This window comes from Cydia pomonella, chromosome 11 (genome assembly GCF_033807575.1).
Source record: "Cydia pomonella isolate Wapato2018A chromosome 11, ilCydPomo1, whole genome shotgun sequence".
Taxonomy (NCBI): domain Eukaryota; kingdom Metazoa; phylum Arthropoda; class Insecta; order Lepidoptera; family Tortricidae; genus Cydia; species Cydia pomonella.
The window spans coordinates 5,030,602-5,054,091 of NC_084713.1; the positions used below are offsets into that span (position 1 = coordinate 5,030,602).

Consider the following 23,490-nt stretch of genomic DNA (forward strand, 5'->3'; position numbering starts at 1 on the left):
TTTCTTCTCCAGGTTTTCTAGTCCAATTGTTATTCGCACATTACACCTCCCTTAATACTCAAACTTAGTATAATTTAGTATTATCGTCCATAACTACGCTACGGTAAAGTAACATTGTTGCTGAGCGATTTGCCTAGATTACGGTGCCGCCAAAATAAGGGGTTGACAGCTCGTAAATCTATCGAGCACAATTTGCCGTAATAATGGTGCTCGGTGCTCGGGCAGCTGCGTCGTGGTTGCTTGACCATAGACAATTTATTATACGATCAGGCACTGCTCTGACTAAGCTTCTGAAACAGAATAAAAAGTCCACAGTAAAGAAAAGGCCTCAATACCTGAAAGACAGAAGAGAACCTTGTGGAACTCCCAAGTTTTAGTGGCACGCTAAAGTCAGTTCCGTTTTCAATCTCTTCTGAGTTTTATGGGTTAAAAAATATGAATAAAGGTGTAAAGCGTCTGAAGACAGACCATATACCGCATTGGTTCAGCTTGTGTAGTGTCTACACTAGGTAGGTATATCATGCTCAACGCAATCAAATGCTATGGAGAGATCGTAGGTACCTACAGCATCTTACGTGTATTACCAGTCGTTATAATTATGTAAGTGGTCAATACAGAGACAACATCTATCATCGAATGATCTCTTACTAAACCAAATTGGTGATACTAAAGTTCATTATATAGTGTCATTCTATAGAGCATATCGTCATCCGTTTCGAACTCCTAAAATGTATGAAAGTAACAGCAAATTCGTTGTAATGACACTAATGACTTACATATTCGTCTTGCAGATTAAACGTTAAAATAATTTTCTCTGGGATTTTATAGTATCATAATTTTGGTATTTCGGTACCGTAAAATGATCCTATATACTTTGCTCCCTTGTCGGTAATTCCCTGTGGGTATGCTTCAAGTCTGTAATAGTTATTTTTGTTCTACAAGGGGGCAAAGTTTTTGTTTAAACGCTAATGCCAGTATTGATACCGGAGCAAGCAAAGGATTCCTAAATTGAACCACGAGCGTAGCGAGTGATTCGTAAATTGGAATCTTGAGCGTTGCGAAGGTTTCAAGGCACGAGGGTTAAACAATTTTCACCACAGAGTGAAACACAACATTTTTCACCACACAAGGAAAATACTAACTGTAAAATATCAAACAATATCAAAGCAAATCAATTAAAAATTAATGATTTGCTTTGATATGTATAATTCAAAATCATTATTTAAAAGTAAATTCTACCCTCCAGCTAACATAAGGAAACAACTCAAAGTCTGCATTTGATTACTTTGCCCCACGTGTGGATAAAATGCAACTTTCTCATTAGTTTTTGAACAATCAAGAGAGCCTTTACCAGCCGGTGTGGTGAGAAATAATTTAACGTTCGGTATTATATATTATATATTCATAATTTCATTAATTTGGAACAAAGTAGGGCCATTTTACGGTACCTATACCTACCTATATAAAAGTGCAACAGCTGTTATACTCTGCGATGGCAGGCTGGCTAGTTTGCAACGTATAATCTGATTCTATAACGATTTGCTAAAACCCGCGCGCTATCATAGTGCTGCAATTTATGCGGACGGATCGCCCCGCCGGCTACGTTCGCAGGTAACCTTAAACTCTATCGGTATTGCTATGCCACTCCATAGAGGTCAACACTAAGTGATTGACACTGGGAAACCAGTGCCAGTAAAATAGGTGTGGTTTTGCAGGAAAGAATATTTGTTCAATAAGGTTGAAGGGGCATTGGTGAGGTGTCACAATAAAGAAGTTTTATTTAAGAGGCACGCGAACGCGTCGCCAAAAAGCCGACCTCATAGAACAAAACAACATGCTAAATTATATGAAACTTGGCATGAACATTTATGTAACATAATGATATATCATTTTATCCATAGAATTGTTAGTTTAAAGTGCTAATGAAAGGGTTAAAATAATAGCGACAACGTTTACGTAACGTGTAGAGAACTTAAACTCTTGCGCATAAATCCGCCGTAAGCTCTAAGGAAGCGCGCTCTGACGCGTCCTACTAACGTGACTGGAAGATGACTATGAGCAACATAATAAATTAAAGCTAGAAATGCAAGTTTATCGCAAACGTTACAAGTCTGAATTCGCGTATTCCTCTTACTCCAATTAAGCAATTAAAAGACGAAGATATATTATAGGGACAATATAATATTATCGCGCTATATATACGCCTTGACAATAGAAGCGTGTTCAGATATTTTTGAGCGCCTTGTCCGCCCCGATATATTTATGGCGACTGTACACGTTAGTAATAATGATACTTACAAATTATTCCATCGATGTCAGCTGTCACTTACGTCAGAAAATACAAATACAAAACAAAGACAAATTGTTTATTAGACAAAAATAAGTTTAAACAGTGTTACATGTTATACTGACCACATCGAAAATACATCGTCATTTCCGTACACTATGCATTTAAGCATATATATATATACTTATCTCTCTGAGTACCAACAACACAAGCCTTCTTGAGCTTACCGTAGAGCTTAGTCAATTTGTGTAAGAATATCCCTATAATATTTATTTAATACACCCGTATACCTAAATTCATCGAGTAGGCAAAAATGTCAAAAAAAGAACAAAATATGCCAACCTACTGCAAAACGACCTTGTATTAAAAAAATCTTAAATGCTATTGTATTGAAAAACTTTCTCAGTAAACTATTAGAACTTTTTAGTGTTCCGTACCCAAAGGGTTAAAACGGGACCCGTCGGGGTCCGTCCGTCCGTCCTTCACTAGGCTGTATCTGGCACGCTGTATCCACTCATCCAGGCTTCTATCTCATGAACCGTGATACTATTTTAACTGTCTAGCAGTTAAAAAATTTCACAGATGTATTTATTTCTGTTGCCGCTATAACAACAAATACTAAAAGGTCCGGTTTTTTTTAAATTTCCAAACTACCTAAACGGTAACGCTTCCCGCAGTGCTTTCGGAAACATAAATTTGTTTTAAAACAGACAGGAAACCACACATTCAAAACTAACCTCGCCATAACATTTCGTGTAATACACAAGTACACAATGTGCCTTTGTATTCGGTCACGGACTGTTTAAAATTATTTCAGTCAACAGGATTTCAAAGAGATCACTCTTCTCTTTGTATGTACAGACCTACAGTTCGAAGCGAGGAACTTTTTACGATTTTTTACCTATAAAAGCTATTTTAAATCGCACAACCTGTAATTTTAAGCTATAGCGTTTCCTAAGGGTACTCCATATAAACTTTGAGCACGTTTATGTTGTAAAACAATTCATTGTATCGATACAATGCACAATGCAATTTAAGGTGTCTTTCTGCTTGCAGAGTGCGGACGCGTACTCTGAGACTAGCCACTCTATAAGGGGGCTCACTGATTACCAGTTCGCCGGCCGATATTATTATTATTGGGGTGTTGCGGGCCTTTGAGGTCCACGTCAACCAATCAGTGATCTATTGTAACGGCCCTTTAATGTTCATTACTTATGCCCGTGGAATCCAGGAAGTTCTAGATTCTTTGGACTGTAATGTTCTGTACCTCATAGGGTTGTATCTTTGAAGTGAAACTTCTTATGCGACTTCCAAAAAGGTTGCGTTAAACGTTTAACGCTATAATCGGTAACATAAAGTAGTAAGAGTTTGTGATGAATAAATTCGTCAATTAGCTCATCCGGTGCCATGGTGTAATGGTTAATACTCTGGACTCTGAATCCAGCGATCCGAGTTCAAATCTCGGTGGAACCTGACTTTTTGTATTTTTTCTTTTTATATGTTCTATTATAGAATATACATATTTAAATATATGTCTTATTAAATCTATTTTATAAATCTTAATTTAAACTATTTTTTGAAGTGAAACTGTAATATAAACCATGTGTATTTTAGAGCATTATTTTTATCTCCTCATTACGAAGTTTCACTTCTTCCGCGCGGAGGGACTCCACGTACAATTTTTTGAAATTAGTGGTCCACAGGAACACAGAATGTGCTCCTCGGCCTCGGACTCCTGGCAGAACCTGCATATCGCATCTTATTTGCGCCGGACGATATTGGCCTATCAGTTATTCGCGATTGTCAGTTTTTCCGAATAACTGAAAGGCTGATATCGCCTGGCGAACTGGTACTCAGTGGGCCCCTTAATATTTAGCCAGATGAAAAGAAATATTGTTATTGTTTAAAGTAGGGACATTAGTTTTATTTCTTAAACTAGTAGGTACTGCGGATCGGGCCTATTGGGAGCGAAAGATTCGTCAATGTTTAATAAGCATACCTACTCCTATTCGACATGTGCAATTTGGTTTAACGCTTAAATAATTTCTCGCAATTTTTAAACGAAACTTACTTTAAATTGATGTTAAAACGTATGTACAGTTAATGATTCCTGTAGCCCTACCACGAGTTGACACTTGATGTTTAATTTAGCGACTACGTAAACTCCATCGCAGTCCATCTCGTGCTGATGCTCCGTCGGAGTCTCCAGATTTGCGAAATTTCTACATTGAAAAATATCGGGTAGCTCTCTTATTTTTGTATGTGGATCGATATTTTCCATTTCCAAAATTAACGTTTTCTTAATTTCCTGAAATTTCCCAGAATTTCTCCTAGTTTCCGCAACTTGCACTTTTGTAGACTCAGACCAAGCAAGTCTTATTTTAAACGTTAAAAGTCTATGAAATTATGACTTTTTTTATATAATATAGGACATTATTACACAAATTGACTAAGTCCCACAGTAAGCTCAATAAGGCTTGTGTTGAGGGTACTTAGACAACGATATATATAATATATAAATATTTATAAATACTTAAATACATAGAAAACACCCATGACTCAGGAACAAAATTATCCATACTCATCACACGAATACATGCCCTTACCAGGATTTGAACCCGGGACCATCAGCTTCGTAGGCAGGGTCACTACCCACTAGGCCAAACCGGTCGTCACGTTTACTTAACACTTGCACCGTCTGGGCTATCAAAATCGATGCCAACTTTCCTTGCTTTGACTTTATTAACTTTCGTGTTCGAGTCGCCTGAGCTTCACAAGCGATGGGAACAAGTCGAGGTGTCTCCCTTTTATAGCACTCTTTGTTCACGAGGGCAGTTCCGAAGACAATGCGGGGCAGGCGGCTGACCCTTACATTATGCTTATTTGCCTTTTATTTTATAGAAAATGGCGGCGGCTTTATAATGATGTGCGTCGGCGGCGAAGGTGACAAAGACTAAATAAAACTGCCAGATGCGACTGATAATTCTACCTACTCATAAAATAACGCGTTTTAACTACAATTATTGTTACAGCCTGTTGATGACTAAATAGTTCATTAATGTTATTATGTATCAAAGATTTTTGCCCCCTACTTATATCTTATATTTATTCATCAACATTACAAAAATAGTGGGGATCTGCTTAAGAGCATATTCGGTATCGTGTTCTGATTAGGAAAAAGTAGAAGAACATTTTTTTTTACGCGAAAAAATATTGGCCTTTGTATGGAGGATTAACCGACTTGAGCGACCTGTACCATAGATGTTTTTTTAGCGACAATACAATTTTTTCTTCTACTTTTTCCTGATTGGAACACGATACCGAATATGCCCTTTAACGGATCCCCACAATTTTTGCTACACCTTGTATTTATGATGAAGCGTTTCGATATTTTGATGATATTTATGGTATCTAACCCACAAGAGCTAAAGGACGGACGGACACCTCGACAACCAAGGTAGTCTTTTTGAAATTAAGAATGCATTTTATACATAGTTTCTTGTACCACAGAGATAAAATCAATAAGCATTTTTTTTGGTTGAAGTGTCGTGTCGTTTACTATGTTTAATCTTTGTTTACAATTCAGAATCACAAGTCGCCGGCGAAACAGCGAGTGAGGGTAATCATGAAACCAAGCCTATGAAGTATTACATGTTACCAACGAAGTAATTATCATATCTTCTTGTAAGTTGTAACCCTAATTGTAGTTATGTACATATTAATACCTATTTACTATTTCGACCGCGTCTATTTCCTGCTTACAATGCAATGGGAGTAAATGTTAAAGGTAAGTATTTCATTTAGTTTCCATTGTATTAGAAACAAAAAAATAAAAATAATATTTGATTTTACATTTCAATCTCAACGTCTTTGATAGGAACTGATAGGATGGGACCCGGAAGCGTATTTTGATTGTAATCACAGGTTATGAATTCGATCCGGATTTGTTTGCATCACTGCCGCAGTATATACTCGTAATACGGGTCGACATTGATGTCGCAAATGTCAAAAAATTAGGTCGGTTTCAACATCGGTTTTAACTTACTGTACTACCTACAATTTTCTTCACTTATTTAGGTTTTATAGTACAAAAATATTATTTTTGATGACTAAACTATTGACCCAGGTTCCTTTACCAATACCTATTGTTTTTAATTTACAGTCATAAAATAGCATAAACTTAAGGCCATTTCCTTTCTACTTAACTACTTAATCATCTTGTTAACATACAAACCGTTATAAGTGATGGTCTTCTGACTAATTAATGTATAAATACATTATAATTAACAATTTCCTTTAATTTATGACTAGTCAATATTCTAGGATATAAAAATACCGCTAAGTTTATATACTAACGAGTTATTTATGGGTCAAGCACAAAACTGTGTTCACGTCTTTCCTGTAGACATACCCAAAAATTAAGGGTTATATCAGAATCAGAATCAGAATCAGAATCAGAATCAGAATCAGAATCAGTACAGTTCTGACGAACACACAAGTTTTCTCTCCTGTGGACAATATAGTTTACAGCTTGTATAAGTATGATACTTATATCCAAATAAAAGGAGTATCTTTTCAGGCGGATTTTTTTATATCACGACGGTAGCAAACAAGCATACGGCCCGCCTGATGGTAAGCAGTCACCGTAGCCTATGGACGCCTGCAACTCCAGACGTGTTACATACGCGTTGCCGACCCTTTAAAAATCTATACACTCCTTTTTTGAAGAACCTCATACTGAAGACCCTCGGGAAAACCTCGGCAGGTAGCTCATTCCACAACCGGAGCGTGCGTGGGAGGAAGTTCCTCTTAAACCACACAGTACAGTACAGTACAGTAGGATAAGGATTAAATAAGAAAATTAACCTGTATAGTACCTTTTTAGAAAATATGATGATGATGTTATTATAAATAATGGAAACATTTTTATTTTATTTTTTATTTTTTTTTATAAGACACACCAACAGTACATAAACAAAGCTAGCAAAGTAACAAGTATAGTGGCCACGTATAATATCTATGCACCAATAACAGGTGTGCAACAACACTCAAACAGTTCGAGGCTTTTTACACTACATTATTAACTACAACTATACATTAATAGATTAAGTGATTGAAACATGCATAGGAAAATACTAACTACTACTAACAGTACTAATATAATATTACAAGCATATTAAGTTTTTTTAAACATTCTGCGCTTTAAATTTAGAATAGAATCACTAAATATGTCTATTTCGAAGTTTTGTTGAAGTGACAGATTATTCCAAGTTACTTGCATTCTATGGACCGGAAGTGACTTGCCCAGTTTAGTCCTAGTAGAACCGGGGCGAAAAATAGTGCGACGACAAGACCGTGTGCTAGCTTTCGGTACTGTAAAGTTTAAACCTCCCAACAAGTAAGGTTCCGCGATTTTACCGTTTACCAATTTGTGTAACAGAGCCATGTCAAGGAAAGACCGCCTGAGTTGTAAAGAGGACATTTTAAACCGTTGAAGTCTCTCTTCGTATGTCAGGTTTTTACGAACTCCCTCGTTGCTTGTCTTAAATACTAAAAATCGAGTAAAGGAACGTTGCACTTTTTCCAGTCGATTGATATGCACTGCGTAGCCAGGATTCCAGACTTGACAACAGTATTCAAGACGAGAACGAACAAGAGCATTGAAAAGAGTTTGATAAGTGTCAACGCGTTTGAAGTTTTTGCCAATACGCTTTATGAACCCAAGCATTTTATTACTTTTATTGATAACTGAATCAATATGATTTACAAAGTTTAACTTAGAGTCCAAGCATACGCCAAGATCCTCAATATTGGAAACTTCCCGAAGCACAACGTCATTCAGATAATATTTTGAGTCAGCAGGTAATTTTTTTCCGCGTAAATTTAATAAAGAGGCACTTGTCAGCATTAAGAGTCATATTATTTTCCAGACACCAGGTATTTACGCTATTCAAATCATGTTGTAATAACAAAGAGTCAGTTGTTGATGTAACTACTTTATAAAGCTTCATATCATCAGCGTATAACAGACATTTGCTATGCTTGACAGATGAAACTAAGTCGTTTATAAAGCAAATAAATAGAACAGGGCCAAGATGCGAGCCTTGAGGAACCCCCGAAGTTGCCAAGTACGTGTTTGAAAAGTATCCGTCTTTCACTACTCTTAGCGGTCTGTTAGACAAATACGAGTAAAACCATTTCCACATCTCGCCTGTGACGTTAAACTGGTCGAGAAGCTTCTGCATGAGGATACTGTGATCCACTTTGTCAAAAGCGCTACTAAAATCGGTGTAGATGGCGTCTACTTGGTGACCTGAGTCAATAGCTGTACCAACGTCGTTCACGTAGCAAAGCAAATTTGTAGAAGTGGACTTAGAGCTTATGAAACCGTGCTGCAAAGGAGAAATTATTTCTTTAACATGCCAAGCCAGTTTTTTACAGATTATGCACTCGAAGACCTTAGGAAAAATAGATAAAAGAGATATCGGCCTATAGTTAGATACCTTCGTCTTATCACCTTTCTTGAAAACCGGAACAACGTTAGCCTCCTTCCAGATAGTAGGGAATATGGACAGTCGTAATGACTCGTTGAATATTTCCACCAATGGGGCAGTCAAAAATTTGCTACATTTTTTTATAAAGTACGGTGGAATGCCATCAGGACCGGGGCCCTTACTGACGTCGAGGGCTTTAAGCTCCTTCATGACAGATGACTCGTTTACACGCACTGAAGAAAAAGTGTTGTTTAGTGCATCAGTAGAGATTTGTTTGGGCACCGCATCACCTAATGGAGGCTGGGAAAGTCCTGAAAATGTAGAAGAGAAGTGACTTGCAAACATATTACATATGTCGGAATCATTGTTGGCTGTTACATTTCCAATGGACATACTAGAAGGAATAGAAGAACTGTTTTTAGGCTGTTTCCGTGAGTTTTTGACAAAAGACCAGAATTTCTTAGGGTTAGAATGCAAATCGTTTTCTACAGATGACATATAATGCGAGTAGTCGTTATTTATTTTAGTTTTAACCCGACTACGAAGCAAGTGAAATTCTAAAAGGTCACGAGGATTATTTGTTTTTTTGTATCTTTGTCGACATTTCTCTTTCTCTTTTATCATATTGATAAGGGCAGAACTAAACCAGGATGGGTACATATAGTTACGAGGTTTTGACTTGGGGATTGTAATCTCTATAACGTTATTTAAGATTTTATAAAACGTTGAAACCATGTCGTCCACAGTACTACACGAGGCAAACTCCAAATTCCAGTCAATAGAAAGCAACTTCTCATTAACAATGTCATAATCAGCTTTTTTAAAATTATACATACCAAATTGCTTAGGCTTACTGGTTTTCTTTATACTATTATTATTATTTATTACAATGTCAAGCGCCGGATGATGCCCGTCAAGTTTACAAAGGACGTCTGTAGACTTACTGACCATAGGACCTACAAAATTACTTAAAACTAGGTCTAAAATTCTAGAGTTATCGTTTAATACAGGATTTAATTGAAACATGCTATTCAGTGACATAAAATCAAACAAAGAATTTGCCGCCCCATTATTACACACTGAAGGATTTAAAAAACAACTATTTGGATCGGGAGACCATTGGATAGCCCCTAAGTTGAAGTCTCCAATAATTAAAACCTTTTCATCACAAGAATCCATTCTATCACTTAACTTTTCGAAGTATTTTTCGTACTTTGAGGTACCGGAATTAGGTGGCATATAAATAGTACCTATAATAAAGGTCAGATTTGTATACTTATCGCGAACTTGAACCCATATCTCCTCATCTTCTCCTTCCCAATTGCACAGTCTTGTAGAAAATAATTTATTTGAAACCGCTATAAGGCAGCCACCGCCATCTCTCTTACCAGATCTTTCATACTGTCTGTCACGGCGATAAATAGAGTATCTAGGATCTAAAAGCTCTGCATCGCCGATTCCATTATGCAACCATGTTTCAGTCATAACAATAATATCGAAGTTGGATGTCAACGATGCTAGTTTCAGTTCTTGCAGTTTAGTACGGACTCCTCTCATGTTTTGATAGTAGGCTGTGAATTTTGAATAGTATAAACACGGACTAATGCAAAAGTAATTCTGCTGCGCTACAGACGCGCTACGTCAGCATATGTTTTGATGTGAAGTTTAGGAGATTCATCAGCATGGGAAAGCCACGCCCTAATATTTAGAATGTGGATCCAATTCATATTTCAAAATAGGTATGGGCGCTTACATGCCATTATTTCCTCCTGTAGGGCTAAGATCGTCGGCCGACTCTTTTTCATTTGTCACCATGCCTGTCACGTACAAGTATGTAAGCTCGAAAGTGACAGGCATAGTGACAAGTGATAAAAATGGAGCCATGCTGCCACCGCAGTAAGGTGAAGATGGTCGGCTCTTTATCATTTGTCACCATGCTTGTGACAAAACCGTTTAAGAGCGTTTCACTTTTCAGCGAGCGTGTCGTACCTATATGGATCTACACATCGTCGGCTAATTCGAAAACGTCGTAACTTCATTTCAAGGACATTACCAACAGTCAGTCAGAATAAGAAAATAAAACTCCATAAAGAGATCGCAGTGTTTTTTTTTTTTTTCTACGCCTATATGTTAAAAAGTAGGTAGTCTAGATACCCTTACAGCAGCTGGCCCAGCATTTCAGAAGACCACGAACCTCGAACGAAGTCTAACCACTCTGTCTCACTTTCGTACGAATTTACAAGTGTGTCAGAGAGGCGAAACTTCGTTTGTGAAACTCCGAATAATGGGGACCCATTCCTTCAACAATTTTGTAGGTTTCTTTTTAGGGTTCCGGAGCTGTTCCGACAGTTCCGCCACACACCACACCACACAAAACACACACACACCGTGGCGGCGCAGTCTCGACAGTACCGCCATGCAAGGGACAGTCCGCACCAGGTGGGAGAGCCGCCGGGAAACCGAAGGCACGTAAACCTGATGCGTTGACGCCCAAAGCAGCAGGCCCGGTGCTCCAGAGTACTGCGCCTCCACTACCGACACCGGGGACATCCAAGGGTGCCATACCGAAGGGAGGGAAACCCCCCGCCAAGGTAAAGCGCACCCAGCCCCTACTACCAACACCGGGGACATCCACGGGTACCATTCCAACGGGAGGGAAACCCCCCGTATCGGAAAAGCGTACCCGGCCCCTACCTCCAGCACCGGGGACATCCAGGGGTGCTGTTCCAACAGGGGGAAAACCCCCTGTTACGGAGCAGGACCCGGTGATTGAACCGGTGCAGGTGGTGTTGGACCCTATCTCTGCCCAGCTGGAGGCTGGCTGGACCGTACACGAGTCCAGGAAGGCGCGGAAGCGAAAGCCCGGTAAACGGGCTGAACTTCCTGTGCCCCCGCCTCCACCTGTTACAGCCGCGGCTAAGCCGCACAAGCGTAACAGGAAGCAACGGCAGAGATACAGAAGGGCCCAAGCGGCCCTGAACAACACCGCCCCGGAGCCCCAACAAGGCGCCCCTGGAAAGGATGGGGAGCGGGCAGCAGCTGGCCCACCAGCAGCAAACCGCGCCCCCCTCCAGGGGAAAGGGGCGAAAGGAACCAGGGCCGAGGGTGGGAGTAACCAAGGGGCCCGGTCGTCTGCCAAGAGGGCTCGTCTTGACGAGACCATATCCCCCAGGGGCGAGCCTAAGAGGCAGAAGACTGGACCGCGAGGTGAAACCCCCCATGCCGACTATGCGGAGGCTGCAAAGGCGGACCTACTGATGGCAGTGACCACTGCCACCTCGGGACACCTGAGCCCGCAACAGTCGGAGGAGGTCCAGAGGCAACTGCTAGCCCTGCTCTCACAGGAGGCAAAGCAGCCGACCGAAAGCCTTCCCGCGGGACCGATCTTCAGGGGCAAGCCTACCTGGGCTAATGGCTCCTTGAGATTGTGGTGCGAGGATCAGGCTACGCTAGCATGGCTCAAGCGCAGCGTGGCCACCATCACCCTCGATAAGGGGGAGAAGGTGGTGGTCAGGCGCCTCAGCGAGGTGCCAAAGCGAGTACGATGCGGCATCCTGTTCCCGGGCGTCTGGAAGGACTTTGGCGAAGTAGGCCGAGCCCTTCGGTACCAGAACCCGTGGGCGGAAATAGACCGCTGGCTACTCAACCGGCGCGAGGTGCAGGGAACGGAAACGTTCGCTGTCGTCAGCGTGCCGGAGACAGTGGTGCAACCCTTGGTGGACCGCGGGCGCCGACTTGGCTTTATGCTGGGGTCGGTGTACGTGAAGTTCGAGGGGGCACGAGGAAAATTCAGGGAGCAGCCGCCCCCTGTTAGCACTGTCGCCACTGGTGGCGAAGCCGCTGCACCGTCCGAGCCCATGGACACTTCCGGGGCGACGCAGGAACCCATGGACGAAGTCCAGGTGCCTGAGTCGCAAGCTCCAGCGCAACCTCCCTCCGTCTCCGAGGAGAACGAAGAAGAACTTCTTCGTGACTCCTCGGAGAGTGAGGGGGAATGCGCGCAGGGGCTAGGGAAGTTGGCCATCGACAAGGAGGAGGAGGAGCCGATGTCGGCGGAGGAGGGTGATCCTTGTGAAGGAACTCCCTTCGCCCATTGGTAAATTCCTCCAAGCCAACCTCCACCACAGCGAAACGGCGACGGCGCAGATCCGGAAGTGGTTGGAGGACAACACAACAGCCGTAATTCTGATCCAGGAGCCGTGGGTCAGAAGGGGCTCTGTCTGCGGACTCCGCAACTTAGGAGGTAAGCTAACAGTCTACTCGGGCCCGGACAACCCCCGGGCTTGCATCTACACAACCAATAACATACATGCGCAACCTCTAACGAGCTTCTGTTCCAGAGACCTGTGCGCTATAAAACTGCACGGGGCGCAAGACTCCAGCCTGCAGGAGGTGGTAGTAGCCTCTGTGTATATGCCGGAGGCTGAAGAACCACCACCGCACGACATGGCAAGGCTGGTCAACTACTGCGAAGAGGCAGGGCTCGAGCTCATCGTGGCCACCGACTCGAACGCGCATCACCCCCTATGGGGGATGGAAGCAGGTAACGAGAGAGGTAAGAAGCTCGTCGAGTACCTATTCACTACAAACCTCAACCTCCTTAACACAGGTTCAGAACCGACATTTGTAAACAGACGCAGCAGGACAATCATTGACCTGACCCTAGCAACCGAAAAAGCATCGAGACTAATCTCGGGCTGGCATGTATCGAAGGAGGTATCGTGCTCAGACCACAAGTGGATTCGATTTGACATTCAGGTAGAAACACAAGCAGCAGTGCCCAGGCGGAACCCACGCAAGATGAATCGTGACCTTTACACGGTGCGATTGTCTACAACATTGAAACAGCTGGAGGGTCCCCCTAGAATAGAAGGCACAGCGGGCATAGAGGAACAGGTAAGCATTCTCACGAGCACCATTCTGGATTGCTACCATCAAGCATGCCCCTTATCGACCCCACCGACCAGAAGCAGAGGGAAAAACAACTGGTGGGGACCTGAGCTGGAGAGACTCAGGGGCAAGATGAGGAGGCAACTGAACAGAGCTATGAACACAGGCGCTGACGAGGACTGGGACAACTATAAGTCCACCAAGGCCAAGTACAAAAAACGTCTCAGGTACAGAAGCACAAACTCTTGGCGCAAATTCTGTACAGACATCGAGACCACCACGCAGGCCAACAGGGTAAGGAAGGTCCTCTCTACCAACTCGACCATAACCTTAGGATCCCTGCGTAAGCCAGACAACTCTCTCACAAACTCACCGGAGGAGGCGGAACGGGTCCTAGTGCAAACGCACTTCCCGGACTGCGTGATATCGCACCCAGTAAGTTGGAACGAGATGGAGACAACCACCCCGACGGAAGGCGAGTGGCTACAGACATATGAGGTAATCAGCCCGCAGCGCACGCAGTGGGCCCTAAACAGCTTTGACTCCTTCAAATCTCCAGGTATGGATGGGATCTTCCCTGCGCTTCTTAAATGGGGCGGGAAGCATCTCACTCTGAAGCTGACCATCGTTCTGCGCGCCTGTCTGGCACACAGATACGTGCCGAAGCAATGGAGGGAGGTCAAGGTTATCTTCATACCGAAACCAGGTAAAAGCGACTACTCGGACCCCAAATCCTTCAGGCCCATCAGTCTGACCTCTTTCATGCTGAAAACATTAGAGAGGTTGTGTGACAGGTACCTTAGGGAGAGGGTGCTAATTAATGTGCCCTTGCATCCAAACCAACATGCCTATAGCCCTGGCAAATCTACAGAATCGGCACTTCATGCAGTGGTAAGTAAGATTGAGGTGGCGATCAAGAACAGATCCATGTGCTTAGGAACCTTCATAGACATAGAAGGGGCTTTCGACAGGACCAGGTTCAGCAGCATTACAGCAGCACTGGTAAGACATGGCGCGAATGCAGTTATGACAGAATGGATAAACAACATGTTGAGCCAGCGAACCATCAAACTCGGGACGGGCGAAACACAACAAGCATTAGTGGCAAAAGGATGCCCCCAAGGAGGAGTCCTATCACCACTACTATGGAACCTGGTGGTGAATGACCTGATCACCACACTAAACAACAATCACTATTACACAATCGGCTATGCTGACGATATAGTGATACTGACGAGCGGCAATCATTCAGGTACGGTATGCGATGTTACCCGCTCTGCACTAGCCATCGTGGAGCGCTGGTGTATTAACAACGAACTCTCAGTCAATCCCAACAAAACTGAGCTGGTTATGTTCACCAACAAACGCAACTTGGGAAACTTCTGCCTTCCCAAACTGTTCAACACTGAACTCCAACTATCTGCAGAGGTAAAGTATTTAGGGGTAATACTTGACAGCAAATTGAATTGGAGTAATCACTTAAACGGCAAAATTGACAAAGCCACGGTCGTATTCTGGCAATGTCGTAGAATGGTGGGTAGAACCTGGGGGCTAACCCCCAAGATCACTCTATGGCTTTACCAGGCAGTCATACGACCAATAATAAGCTACGGTGCAATAGTTTGGTGGCCACGCACCAAACTATCCACAGTTGAAGCTAAATTACAACGACTCCAGAGGTTGGCCTGTTTGGCGACTACGGGCTGCATGAGGACAACACCAACCGCGGCCCTGGAAGCTTTACTGGGCCTGCCGCCGCTGCACCTCTTTATACAACAGGAAGCGCTAGCTTCGGCGGTACGTCTCAAAAAATCGAATCTCTGGAGACCACCCAGGGTACCACACACCGAGATCCTCTACGAGGCGATAGGTAAGGAACCGCTAATAGAAGCGGTGACTGACAGGATACCCAGGCAATACATCTTCGACAAGAAATACAAGATACAGTTACACGAAGAACCTCGTGAAGGACTTAACCCGAGAGAGCTGAGAATCTTCACGGATGGATCAAAGACAAGGTCAGGCACTGGCGCGGGAGTATTCTCAGAGGACCTAAACATACATATCTCAACACCACTAGGCGCCCACAACACAGTCTTCCAGGCGGAATGTATGGGCATCATAATGGCAGCACACGCAATCGTCTCAAGGAAAGTAGAGGACTACCCCATCCGCATACTCTCCGACAGTCGGTCAGTACTGCAAGCTCTGCAAAGTTATACTTTGACCTCAGGGCTAATCTACGAATGCCACAAGGCTCTGTCAGAGGTAAGCACCACCACCAGCGTAACTCTGCAGTGGATTAAGGGACACAGCAACTCGCGAGGGAACGATGCAGCCGACATATTGGCGAGAGGTGGCTCGGAACTGAGGGTGGCAGGACCGGAGCCAATCATACCTCTGCCTTATGCCTGGCTCCGGAACATGCTGAGACGCAACACCAAGGTAAAACACCAACAGTACTGGTCTAACCTAGGCACGTGCAGGCAGGCGAAGGAGGCCCTCCCGACAATCGACCCCGGTTTGTCGAGGAGGCTGAGACAGCTGAAGAGGCCACAGCTCCGGCTTTTGACTGGGGCCATAACCGGCCACGCCCCACTAAACAAACACCTATTAACCCTACGTGTTACAGATAGCCCCCTCTGCAGAGCGTGCATGGAGGAGGAGGAGACAGCCGCCCACGTCATTCTTGAATGCCCAGGGGTGGCAGAATACCGGGCACAATACCTCGGTTCCCCGGGGTCTCTCCCAGAAGTCGTCGGCAACATCAAGGGTCTGCTAGGCTTCCTGGTAGAGTTGGGTTGGCAGGAGTAGTGCCGTCAACCCACCATCACGCAAAATAGGCGCGAATTGCGACGTCGAGTTGCGGAAACCCAGCCCGCGAATACGAATAACGAATAACGAATAGGGTTCCGTACCCAAAGGGTACAACGGGACCCAATTACTAAGACTCCGATGTCCGTCCGTCCGTCCGTCTGTCACCAGGCTGTATCTCATGAACCGTGATAGCCTTACCTAACCTAGACAGTTGACATTTTCACAGATGATGTATTTGTGTTGCCGCTATAACAACAAATACTAAAAAGTACGGAACCCTCGGTGGGCGAATCCGACTCGCACTTGACCGGTTTTTTATCTAAATACCAGTAAAGAAAAGAGGTGTTATTGTATGATTTGTTACCTAATCCATACATTCGCTCTGTCAATGTGAAAAATTTTCCAAAACTGAAATCGACAAAAAATATATAGGTATTTAATTCTTGAACCTGCTCACAAAATTTGACGAGAATCGGTTGAGATGAGAATTGCTACCTGTAGCGGAAAACAACTGGACATACGAAACCATTTTTGTCCAAGCTGAAACAGACAGAGACCTTCGCTAGCATTCGGTCAATAAAGACAACGCATTTCGACTTTTTTTTATAAAATATTGTCTAAAATTTCGTTTTGTAAGTTTTCTGAAAAAGACTCGACAAAATAAGTTAGAAAGTTAAAGAGTTTCGCCTTAATTATGAGTCTGAAAACATGAATCGAGCGAGTCGAGTCTTAAAACCGAGGACTCGAGAGGACTCGAATCTTAAGTCTATGCCAAAGTACACAGACCCGCAAATTAATGAATAATAGCATCCTAACAGTACTAGACCCCACATGATCATCAGATACAATACGATGCTTCATTAGTTGCATCGGTAAAGCTCCTTGCCTATACCAATCCCATTCAATACGTCAATCAAAATCGAAGCTTACCTGCGTGTATTTAAAGTTTATCTTCGATGGTCAGGATCCCGTGGAAACTATAGAACACGCGCTCAGGTAACCCCTAAATCTTAAACTAAACTTAATGCTTGAAAGATAAGATTCAATCTTCTTTGGACTTTGACTCGCGTTATGAGAATCATATGCAAAGCGCCAATTAGAGTCCACCTGCACCGAAGCATCTATCAATGTCGGAGGTAGGGTTGACACCTGAAGGTTTTAATTAGTGTACTCAGTAAAGATGCTTTGAAACAGTAATTTTATTGTCTGTCAGAACACAAAATCGCTTGATGACACTGATAAAAATACATATATCTATGACGAAATTGGACGTAAGTAAGCTGAGCAATCGGGAAAGTAAAGTGCAAACTACATCGTGTGACATATAATTGAAAGAGCTTGTTGTGAGGAGCTAAAACCTTGTTTATTATTTTAAAATACACCGTGGGCTGGCAAAACGCGAATAACCCGACAAACTTTAAAAGTGCATTCTTGACCGCATTTAGAGACTAAAATGTCACACAAAGTTTACTGAAATCGGTCTTGTTTTAGAGATAATGACAATTCTTTTGATTTGTTTCTGTAATAACTTAGTGAAAAACGTATTTACAGCTGCGACGCTGCACGCTGCCACTATGTACCTTGGTTTCGAACATACCTACTTAGTTACAAAGTTAAAGTGTTAAAGGAAACTCGCAATTTTTATCTGTATATTAATATAACTTTGCCTTTTAGTTGTAATGTTTCTTTCGCCAATAAAAAAGAAATAACGCCTTATGCGCAGAAAACAAAAAAAAAATACGAAATTTATATATATATTTTTGCTCCTTATGACCTCAGGAACGCGCGGTTAAAATCTGTCAGATTATATGGGCCTACGGTGTATATAATTTTTAAGTTACTTATAGCAAACAGGCAAAAAAAAAAATACCATTCACCCACCCACTAACCTTAAATCTCCCAATGTCGAAAAAAAATACAGAAAATAATTCTTTGAAATTGACAACCTATAAGTCTACGGTCAAGCGTGAGTCAGACTTTAGGAAGCACGGAACCCTTGGGGTGTGTCCGACACGCACTGGGCCGGCTTTTTTCCCTGTGACCAACCCTAGAAAACGTTTCACTTCACGCGGCCGTCTTATCCCTGCTCGTCAAGCGTTGATTTCCGATACATCGGAACGTATCATTGAGTCAACGACATTTTTTGTACTTTTAATCCATTGTGTGAAAAGGTCACGGATTTAATTGGCATTGAATTACTATTATTGTTGTCTCTGGTATCGTTAGTGCTTAATTGCTTATTTAGTTGTTGGGTTGTTGAAATATTTTTATGTTGAGCTTAATATTTTAGTACAGTTACATCAAACAGTACAGAGTAGAATCACTACAGCATGGATGAAATGGCGCTCCATGACTGGCGTCGTCTGTGTCATGCCAATAAAAACCAAAGGCAAAGTGTACAAACAAGCAATAAGACCCGCTCTTCTGTATGGTTCTGAATGCTGGCCATCCAAAAAGGCAGACAAAAGATAGATAGATATATGTCTCATGAATTCATGAGACGTGAGCAGGACTATACAGCCTACACAATCAGTAAATGTTAAAGAATCGTTCACCATCATATTAAGTAAAACAACCACGCTTCTTTTCTGTTATTTAACTTTTTGGCAAGGAAAAATTTGAGTATCTACAATCATGTACACCCAACAACACAAAGATACAATACAACACAATTAACAAAGATTAAACCTCTTTAACCGTTATGACAGCACTTTGATTCTGAAGAAAATAAAATGTCACATTTGAATGAGATACGATTTTTCAAAAGTAACCAGGCTTCGATGAAATTCAAATTGCACGTCACCATGATGTCACGTGTCCGTCTTACGAATTTTCAATCTGACGTTCACGAGACCCCTGAAGCGAGTGTAGCATTTTTTCCCCATCACAAAAAGTGCACAGCGCCGCGAAAGAAGTTTTCACTTCAAAGAAAAGTATAGAGGATTAGGAAAAAACAGAATTAAATTATTTGAAAGAGAAAAAAATCTAATGGGCAGGTTGTTCAAGTCGGGCAACCCTATACAAGGTCCAAAAAAATTTTTGCGTCAAAAAAATATTCTACTCTTTCCTAATCAGGACACGATACCGAATGTGCTCTTAAGCGGATTTCCTCTATTTTTGTTACAGCTTGTATACTTTATATAGGGGCTTACCGATGATTTATCCTTCACTGAAAAGCTACTGGTGCAGTCAAAACATTTAATTTGCGAACCATTTCGTACCTCGTCACAGTGACAAACAACATGAAAGTCCTTAGAGACCTCATATTATTGTCCGTGTGACTGGTACGATGGGTCACAAATTAAATTTTTTTACTGTACCTACGCGTGTTTCAACTCATTGTTACAATCGAGGGTTCGAACCCGTGATCCTCTTAATGAAAGTCACACGTACCTCTAGGCAACTAAAGCTGTACTTATTAGATTAAGGCAAAGATTTATGAACATTATCTAATATTCCGCGTTTAGTTACGGCGACAGTTTAATCGCCGACTTATCAGAACCTTGGGGAAGCAGCGCCGCGGGCGAGCACTAGCACGCCGCAAGTGTGTCAGCAACTTCGTGCGGCCAAGTGCCCCACTTCAGTACAATAAACTTGTACTACAGAGAGGGTAATAATAAGGATTGTTCATCTGCCCTACCATACTGCTTGAAAAACAAAATATAGGGATAACTATTAGGTTTTTTGGTTGCAGATTTCAGGATCTAATCAGTATTTCGGAGATTTTCTAGGAGATTTTGAACGAAACCTACGCGCTTTCTCACTTTTATATTATGACCATTTTTTTATTTTTGTATTTTATTTCGGAACATATTAACACCACTACACACTTTTTACACTATTTTACTAGTTTTTTTACCATCATATTTAGATCTAACCAACTGTAACGTGATCTGGGTTCCGGCAAAATATTTAGTGCTTTGCTCGAAAGAGTGAAGCGTCTAGTTGAGTCGGAACCCTTTTGTTTTTACTGCATTCACCACAGCGTACAGCAAGGAAATCATTTCTCGTATTAGTGATTTTTATTTTGTTCATTAAATTGTGTACTATAGTTTTATTCTGTTTGTAATGCATTTGTATATTGTGTGTTTCTGCAGCATTCAACGTTTTATCTATCTATCTATCATCACACATCACTTAACAACCGCAACGCTACTAGTTAACATTCGAAAACTCATTAATTTTCCTTATTTTGAAGAAAAAACTATTTTTCGCATATCACTTCAATCGTCGCGTAATGTGTGACTTCAATATGTCCACCAGTGACTCGTTTTCCATACCAAATAATAACTTGTAGCTGAAAGACCATGACCAATAGGTAAAAAGAGAGGTTATAAATAGATTATCTTCCCATAATTCGTGACAGGAATCCAGAACAAATGCCGGTCGACTAGGTTGATACAATGGACAGTATGCTTAAGATCTATAAGACAATATTAACCTTTATGCTTGAGAGTGGACCTAAACAGTTAAATTGCAGCTTAGCCTAGTTATTTATAGAGGCGGCGTCTATATATATACTATAATGTCCCTTAACAAACTCCATCAACACAATAATTATTAACAATCACATTAGATTACCAGTCTTTAAATTTATTTGTCTCTTCATATACCTACTACTGCAGTCAATTTATGGAGCTTTATTGTTTGAACCTTAACACTATTACAATAAAGTCTAAAATAATCATCATATTTGTTCTCCTGGTTCCAACCGATACCGGATGTGGATATGAATATCTATATATATGATGAACGGTTGTCTTTAAGTGCATATTGCCTTATTTTTCAATGGAATATGCTAATTCTCACGTTATGACCATTATTTATGATGAAAGTGTGAAATACATGTTTATGGTGGTGAAGATTACTCCCAGTGTGCATGTACCTTTAGGCAGTGTCTTACGTGAGCGAATAACTCGCGAAGGAGAAGCGGCGCGGGTGAATTCAATTCTTTGATATCTATGGAAGTGTCCTACGTGGGCGATCTCCGAATGCCGTTGGGCCGCCGCGCCGCGTCACGTCGGATTTGCGAGTCATTGCTCACGTAAGTCGCTGCGTTAGGATTTACGAGAAATTGTTGATATTAATGATAGATAATCGTAGAAATAAATGTTTTGCATAAGCGGAAATATGATGTTTTTTAGGTATAATATTTTACTCAGAAAAATAAAAAATGAAACATCAATAAAATTTGCTACCGAGTGAAACACATAATTTTTCACTACACTCACGCCACACATCGCTATTTATGGGATGAGGTGTTAAATATCATAATGGAAACTATCCAACAAATCCATTTAAAACCACATTTTAATTGCTTATCGTATAAAATGCAAGTGGAATGTAAAAAGCTCCAGTGCAGAAACGTATCACTTTTTGCACATTTCATAAAACAATAATGACCCACTTTCAGAAGTTTCATGAGAAATGAAAAATAAATTATTGCCAAAACCTTGTACTGGTGGGTATTTAACTATTTATTTCAGACATCCATTGTAGGCAGTTACTCGTAAATGTCACAAAATATTCTTCAATAGGTTTTGCAACGTCCCACGGTAAACGCATCAATTTCGAAGGTAATCCTTTTACCTGACAATTTTTTACAAGTGTTTGACAACCATTGTCGACGACGCATGTAATTAATCATTGAAATAATCATTTATTGTTTATATTTATGATTGACAGTTACCAAGGTTTCATTTTGGTTGAAACTCGAGAAATACATGGATAACAATAAAGACTACATGTACTTGGTTCAACATTTTTACACATTACATTTTTTCTTGTTTAAGGGTTCCGTACCCAAAGGGCAAACGAGACCCTATTACTGAGACTCCGCTGTCCACCCGTCTGTCCGTCTGTCATCGCTCACCGGGCTTATCTCATGAACCGTGATAGCTAGACAGTTGAAATTTTCACAGATGATGTATTTCTATTGCCGCTATAACAATAAGTATTAAAAAGTAAGGAAACCGCGGTGGGCGAATGCGACTCGAACTTGTCCGGTTTTTTTTAAATCTCAGGGCCAACATTTTCTGTAGTCATGTTTACTTCAGAGCCGAATTTTATAAAGCTTAATATGTATAAGTACCTTTTTTTACAGATTACAGTTAATACATTTATTTACAATAACAATATACATACATAATGGATTAGGTTTAGCTTAAATGTATACCTATATGACCACATTAGTCAAACAAAAGCAAAAACCTCATCACTCACACAAAGTTTCATGATTTGTTATTGCTACCATAAAAGGTATAGCGCTTATTTTTTACATGTCCATGCGACCAGCTGATGTTCTTACCACCGCGATATAACCGGCTGACGATTTTTTTTAGTAACAACAGCATCTATCAAACGGGAGGCGATGACATTTTTTGTTTTACGTGTTTCCGTGGCTGCCATTCCTCAACCCACCAACGGAGCGGCAGCTGACGTCCACGAGGGTTCATCATACCTAGCCGTTAACCACTACACGAGTTTTCAGCCGGGAGGCGATTGGTCATGGAAATTGTCGCTGGCTCGCGGTCTATTAGAGTCTAGGTTCAAGACTTTCCGAAACCTAGTTCCATGCATCACAAACCAGGTTTCCTCAAAGCTCCGATTGCTTCGCCTAGATCACGTAGAAGGGACCCTGGGAACGCAATTTGGCCCAGTGCGGAGAAAGCTCCATGTAATGAAATTTTGAAGCACAATAAGTGGTTGTTATTGGTGATGTAGGGCTGCCTCATGTGAAAATACGGTTTTTCTATTTAATCTTTATTTACTACAAAGAAAAAAATAATTTGCCGAACTTAATGAGTAAGTAATTGGGTACTTGACACATGTTGAATACCTATTACATATAACAAAATTTTGCTAAATGGATAGAAAATGAGCCATCCATCATAATTTTATAAGTGTAATTTAAAAAGTCATTGAGGTATTAAAAAAATATAAGGCTTCAGTCTCAAAATAACTTTTTTTAACTTTCAAAAAGAAAAAGAAAATTGTACCATT

The 23,490-nt window shown here is 41.4% G+C and overlaps 1 protein-coding gene across 2 annotated transcripts in view; it reads left to right on the top strand.

Annotated features, from left to right (window-relative positions):
* Window positions 1-23,490, top strand: part of LOC133522677 (leucine zipper putative tumor suppressor 2 homolog) — a 179,467-nt gene that overhangs the window by 33,984 nt on the left and 121,993 nt on the right. The gene's annotated exons all lie outside the window — the stretch shown is intronic.